Raw genomic sequence first — 7,700 nt, forward strand, 5'->3', positions numbered from 1 at the left:
GTAAAGATATATAGGTAAGCATAATCCATACTGATGTTTGTGTTTATTAGTTTAAGCATTGATAATATTAGTAGAGAGATAATAGTGTTTAAAGAACATTTTTTTTGGGATAATATACAACTGTATAATAGGGGGATTCGCCTTGTTAAAACATAGGTTGGCAATTTTTTATAGTTCTTGCATGGCTTAAATGTTATGTTGACACTACTGTAAAAAAAAACTTATTAGCAGTTGGTACTTTTCAGTTACACAAGAAATGAAAATTCTAAACTGTAATAGAAAGTATGAATTTAGTTTATCTCAAGAACAATAGGAAACACTAAGTAAACATTAAACTGAAAAAGATTTCTGCAGATTATTCACAACAGAGTCAGGAGGGATAGTAGACAAATTGGGGCCAAAATTAGTAGTATTAAAATATTTGGTAGGATCAAGGTTTTTCTGGGTAGCACGATGAACTCTTGAGTTAGCCGTTTGACTCTGCTGGGAACGCCGTTTAATCTTTTTAGTACACTTTTGACCTACGAATAAAAAATCAATTAACAACAAAAATAATAAGTTTTCTTTTAAATTTAACCGTTCTAGTAAATACGCAATAGAAATTAAGAATGCCGCTGATAATTATGAAGTTTGAAAAATGAAAATTGCGAAACCTATACACGAAGACGACATTATGAATAAGGAAATTTAATTAAAGTAAAAGAAAATATAACAAAAGCAAAATAAACCAAATTAAAGTCTAAAAATAATATCTATTGGTTTAATTTTATTTTTTCCATCTTATTCTTACAATTTTTTTTGGACACACGCGATCAATATTGGCCATTTTAAAAATTGAAATTTGATCTTTTTGATAATAGTATCATAAATATATATAATCTATATAGACTAACAGACTATAAAATCGTTCGCACCCAATAAAAAAGTCTGCAAATTAATTTCATAAAATAGCATAAAATAAAATCTTACCCAATGCAAGCAAAGCAAGTAATATTAGGATAAGAAATAGGGCCACTAGAATTGTACCACCAATAACCAAAATGGAGAAATAACCTGGGCTATAAAAAAAATACATTTTATTAAAAATGATAGGTAAAACAATTTTTTTCTTTTAAAATTTACCTGCTGATTATTTCATAAATTGACTGATAGGAATTCTTGGCAGCCAATCCATAATCACGGTGGATAGATTTGTTATAGGCAGGACTCGGTTTTGGGGTAAAACTGGGAATATTTGGTAAACTATAAGTTTTTGTAGTAAAGTTTCCAACCTGGGTTTGAGGACCAGATTTAAGTTTTCGCTTTTTTGTAACTTTACCACTGAGTTTAGGAGAAGGTAGTTTAGTGGTAGGAACTTTTGGTAGATAAGTGGTTAGAGGATCCAATTTCACTTCTTTAAAAGGAGTTGAAACCATTTCTTGGGTCCTAAAATTTTTTCGAATTTCAGGCTCAGAAAGTTCCTCAGAATCTGCCTCCAAGACCCGGAGAGAGGAGGAGGTGGAGGTAGACATAGAGATAATTGAGAGACCGGAACCTGAAGTAATCATCGTGGTGGACGGAGATGAGACCATTCTTGATGATGGAGGCGAAGTTGTGGACGTTGGCAACGGAGAAGACAGACATCAGATTCTAAAGTGGTTGCTGAGGATAAGGGTGACCCTACTGAAAGCAAAGAAGCTGATGAGGTTGGTGAGAATGCAGAGGATGGAGCAGTTGTTGAAGCCTCAGATGTGACTGAAGACATGGAGGTCTGTACACCTGCAACAACAAACGGTCATCATGTTGTCAACAAGGAGAATGGTCAGGGAGAGTCAGAGAACAAGGAGGTTAGTGAAAATTCGTATGAGGTAGCTGAAGATTTCGACGACTTCGAAATTTTAGAGGAGTTTGATAGTCCAAGATTGATTAGAAAAACCTTCCCTGTCCTCATCAGCGATAATTATAATACGTCTTTTTCCACCCCAGCTGAGAAAAATCTTCTTGAAAGAAAGATTCAGAATAGGCGGGCTCTTTACTCACCTTTTTACTTCTCACTCCCCTTTTCTGAGAAATCAACACTGTCAGAAATTACAAACACATCATTGATTTTTAAAGCAAGTTATTCTCTAACTCCCTATTTAGCTTGTACACAAAAGTTCAATTATAAGTTGACAGACATAGATAGTGAAACATTGTTCAAACACAATCTCTACTACGATAAAATTGCTGTACTCACAGGGGCAGTTGAAAAAAGAGCAGCTATACTTCCTTGCATGCTCAGAATTGACGAAAATAATGTTGAACTCAATCTTCTCAGTAGGTTTAGGGAAACTTGGGGAATCCATAGAGTTCAACAGGCAAGCATAAGTAGCGGGGGTTTTAGGCCAGCATTACAAAGCATGACTAAGAAGTATATCCATCTCTTTGCTCAACCACCCCCACCCCACTATTGTTTCTTTAATGCTAAAGATTTTGAAAGTAATCAATTAATAATTAGACAGCACTATAGAAGCAGTTATTACCAGAAGTTGTATGAGACTAAGACAAACCCGATCCAAGTGTATGGTTGTCCTACAACAATACCCAGCTCCCAATATATTTGCCTTGGAGCACAAGATCAGGAAATTCTTGACTCATGTACCTTCGTGGATAAGGTCTATGGGATTGTACCAGTGGACAATCCTAGAGACTTGAATGTGCTTCTTAGTCAAGGGGAAGAGTTATATCTCGTGGACTCTGGGTACATGAGTGCCCAGTGTCTCAAATTGTATGGGTATTTCCCTGAGGACATTTTTTGGATGCCCCATACAAGAGACGAGATTCGCTCAAAGATTAGAGCTAAATTCTCAGGGGAGGGAAAAATGAACGTTGATAGGTTTCTGGATTTATCTCTGGTTAATATCAGAAATTTGTTCAGTGACTCAGGATTCAACTTACTTTTTGTCTCTCTTCCAAGTGGAAGTATCCTGAGACTGACTCCTGCTCTAATTTTTACCCTTGTTTTGAAACATAGACAAAATGATTTCACCCTCGTCAATTGAAAATTTTTTTTTTGTTTTTTATGCAGAGAGGGAAGGATGATTTACTTTTTATTAAAAAATACACAAAAAATCAATTTGACTAATGTCCAGTAAATTAAATAAAAAAAGTTCTAAAAATAAAAAAAAACATAAAAAGAATTGTAGTTTTAAAATACATAAAAAAAACCAAGTATTAGTATATTTTGAGTTTCCCACAGAAAGTGCAGTTTTTGCTACAATTTTACAAGAGCAAAAACTAGGATTGCACAACAATTCAAAGTTATATAATTGTGTTTTATATCTAGAATATTCTAGACTTTTTGTAGGAAACAAGAGTATAGTTATTTACTGTGATTCAATAATTTCATCATTATTTTGTATTATGTAATTGTATATAGATACTAGAATGTTCTTAGAAACACTTTAATTATACAAGCAAAAACCAATGAATAAGTTTTTGTCATACATAAAAAGCTAATATTGCATCATGTGTAAGTTTCCAGAATCTTCTTTATTATATGACAAAAACTGATGTAGAAGTTTTATTATGACATAAACAGCTAATATTGCATCATGTGTAAGTTTCCAGAATCTTCTTTATTATATGACAAAAACTGATGTAGAAGTTTTTGTTATACTTTTTATTGCACAAAAAACTAGGATTGCATCAGATTATGCCATTAACTAAATTCTAGAACATTCTAAGATCTCAGTATAAATAGAGCAGCAAAGTATTTGGTTCTCAATGAGCCTTGCACACTCATTCACTCGTAATCTTTTATTTAACCTCTGTATCTCTTAATGTTTAACCTATCTAATGTGTTTATCTGTATACTATCTCTTTTCCTAACCATTCTGTTAGTTTTGATAAGAATGGTGTTTATTTTTATGTGTATCAATTTTTCATTTATCTTAATTTCTGTTTTACTCTTATTGAGATTTATAGAAATTTTACAAGTTCCCTGTTGGGACTTGTAAAAATCAAATGAAGCTCAAAACTAGAGAAATAGTCTAAGTTCTGAAAAATCAGATACTTATGCTGCTTAAAAAAAATTATCTTTAGCAAATTTATCTAAGTTTAACTATTATATCTTTGGACTTGTAAATTTACAAAACATAATGAAGTTTGATGATTATTTTTCAAAGTATTTGGATAACAAACAATTACATGTCAAGTGTAAAGAAAATCTTAAAGAATCAAATATTATAAGTTTAAAGTTTACTTTCTTATTAAGAACTTATGGTTTACACTTTGCAAATCCAAAGATATGTTTTAACTGTCATAAAACATATTTAACCTTATATAAAATAATTGAAAATAACTTAAAAAACATTATTATACTTATGTTAGAATACAATACTAAACTATGATACTCACATTTAATCAACAATAAAGTATAAACAATAAACACTTAGTACATTTTTCACTTTGGTATATATTGAATAATTTGAACTTGAAGTTGTGAGACAACAGTTCTTTATTGCACAAAAGTTAATAAATAATAGGAGATCTTCGCGTGGAAGTGTTTACAACACTTAGGTCTTTGTATTAATTTTGCCATTACTTAAGCAGTTTAAGAGTAAAAGTAAAACTAATTTAAAAACTTAACTTATAAGCATATCATAACTTACTAAAGGACCTTTGCCTCTATATTATCTTGGTAAATGTTTATTATTTAAATATTCTTTATCTAATAGACTTTTTCTTAGAAAGCAAAATAATTACTAATTTAAAGCTTGTTAGAAAGTCCTAGTACCTTTGGAAGCGATTAGTAAAGAGCGGAGTTATTCCTGCGGAGGGAATAGCGTGATTAGTGATTATGTATATAGTTGATATTCATTAGGTTATGATAGTCTACATGTACAACTTATTAAAGGACCTTTGCTACTATATTGTCTAAATATAAAGTAACTTCAAAAATACTTTGATGATTTCTTTTATTTAGAAATTCAAAGTAGTTGCTAATATCAAAGCTTGTTAGAAAGCCCTAGTACCTTTGGAAAACGTTAGTAAAGAGTGGAGTTCTTTCCTCCAACTTGATTAGGAATTATTCAAGTGCAAAAATAGAATCATTCTTAGTTGAGGGTTAGGAATCAACGTGGTTAGCAATTACATATATAGTAGATACAAATATTTTAAGTCTTGTAGAATTACTAGAGATTAAAGGACAGCTATCTGTAGGCGTTTGGAGCTTTAGGGACTGAAACGCACGACACAAATGCAATTGAGAACCTTGTGTACAAGCAATTGCAGCTAGATGACACTCTAGAGGCCCTAGAGAATGCTAGTATATTTGTGGCCATTGGTCGCGGCCCTAGGGGGACACTCGCACCGGTTGACACTCTAGAGGCCCTAGAGCACACCGGAACATGGGAACCTCTATAGTTGTACCTCTCTTTAAGGATGCTTGATAAGAAATATTAAGTTGTATAATACATGCTAAATTAGATTTTGGGACACTGATTAGTACAGCTCTGTAGCTTAATAGCTTAGATTCTTGGAGTAAGGGTACGGTAGCGCATCAAGTTGTACTTGTATAAGACGACTATGCAGTTTACTCTGATTTTCTATTGTTATAAGAAAAGCAAAATACATCTGGTAGCTTGCTAGAGTTTAATTAAGCATTGGCTAAATCTTTATTTTATTTATTCTTGGAAAATCTAGCTTTATTTAATATTCTTGCAAATTATAGCTTATAAGTACTTCATAACATAATTTTAGTTTAAGTTTAAAGTATTGAATTGAACTACTTTTCTTTGGCAAAGTTGAATTGTTTATCACATCTATCACTTGAATCAATTTAGTCTAACCAGCTAAATGTTGTAAACTTTGACAAGATTGCGTTTAACTTATTCAGTTTGGTAGTTAAGTTTATGCTTTGTCATATGAGTTGGAGATTGGCTTCAACTTGGTTGATATTCTCTTCTTAATCTGAAACTTGGCACGTTTTATTAGAATTGGGAGAAAACATATCATTTTTAGGTAAAGGATAGTCATTTGATGCATCTAATATATTATAATGACAATACTACAAATTTAAATGAGCACCAAGTAAACACAAATGAACCTAAACCATCAGACAAAGAAAAAATTCAGAATTTTATGTTGAAGAAATTTCATCAGTTCAAGAAATTCCAGAAAGTGTTGGAGCTCTATATAATCAGAACTAGCGGCTTCGCCCCTAGCCTCTAGGGGCTTTGCCCCTAGAGGTTTGATCAAACCAATTTTTCGTATTTTAGATTTAAAGGAAATTTTTTTTTAAAAAAATGGGGGGGGGGAGAATGAAAACAGTAAAAGTGTCGAACTATGACGTCAGAAAACATTAACAATTAACCAATGAGAGGCCGCTATATATTTTACCACAGTGAAAATAGTTATAAACCTTCCCGAGACCTATGAGAAGCTACCCTGTAAAGGAGAACCCAATCTGTTCAGCGGTTAGCGAGATCCTTCGCTACAAACAAACAGACAAACAGACAGACATCGTTCTACTTTGTATTATAGATGATGAAGGGCACGGGTTTATTATTTAAAAAAAAACTGCTCTACATATGTGAATCTTTTGAATGCTCGTTTGTTATTCTACAATCATATCCCACCCACCCACAGATAAGTATCAGAATTCTGCTAAAGGGGGATTAGATAATATTAATTACCCCCCCCCCCTAACCCCTTGCTTTGATTTTAAAATTCAGGGACGAACTTCTTCATTTTCATGACCTTTTAATTAAATTCTAACCAATTTTTAAAATTATTCTAGGTTTGTCTATGATTATCTTCAAATGCAAAAACAAATATCTAATTACCCAACAGTCAATAAAGTTCCTACAGATTACAAAGAAATTGATGAGTTAATGAATGTTAGTACTATCAATGCCTATGGCATCTCGGGGCTAAAAAAACTGGTATTAATCTTATAACTTTACATTCTATATCCGCGGAAAGCCGTTTATAATACGATGAAATAAATAACTATTCTCGTATTCATTCGAATCCGGTGGATAGGAACCGGTTCTCATCCATACGAAAAAACTATGTCTAGCATCGTAGTATATCCAGCTTTCTACGAATATAAAAATGTACAATCATAATATTAAAATCAGTTTTTTTAGCCGGTGCCTTCGGCACCTCGGGGCTAAAGAAGCTAGTTTTAATCTTATAATTGTACATTTTATATCCGTGGAAAGCCGTTTATAATACGATGCGAGAAATAACTATTATTTATATAAAATAATATCCTTAAGAATATAATTTTTAAGGAAAAAGAAAAAGATAACATTGACATTGATGGATTGTTTAATGAAGTTATGAACAAAGAAAAGAAAAAGAGAGTTAAAGAAAAGGTAAATTCACCATATAGTACTTAAATAGTAGAAATACACTAGGCCTTCGGTTAGAATTTAAATAACACTTTTTCTTTTCAGGGTAAAAAGCCAGTTTCCGTTGTGAGGCCCTACAGCCGGGAAGGAACAGTTGAAGAAACAAAAAAGAAAAAGATGGCTATCAAAACACAAATAGGTAGGTAATATTTGAAAGGAAAAAAATAAATTTATGTTTACTCTTAATCTTTTAATTTGCTGTGTAAGTATTCTAATGCAGTTGGAATTGCAGGTATTGTCAATTAATTTAAAATGCTTACATTTTTACAGAAAAGTAATTTACAACTCCCAATAATAATAAACTTTATTGCTATTGTCTTA

The sequence above is a fragment of the Acartia tonsa genome, chromosome 8, assembly GCF_053477335.1.
Source record: "Acartia tonsa isolate MP-2025a chromosome 8, ASM5347733v1, whole genome shotgun sequence".
Taxonomy (NCBI): domain Eukaryota; kingdom Metazoa; phylum Arthropoda; class Copepoda; order Calanoida; family Acartiidae; genus Acartia; species Acartia tonsa.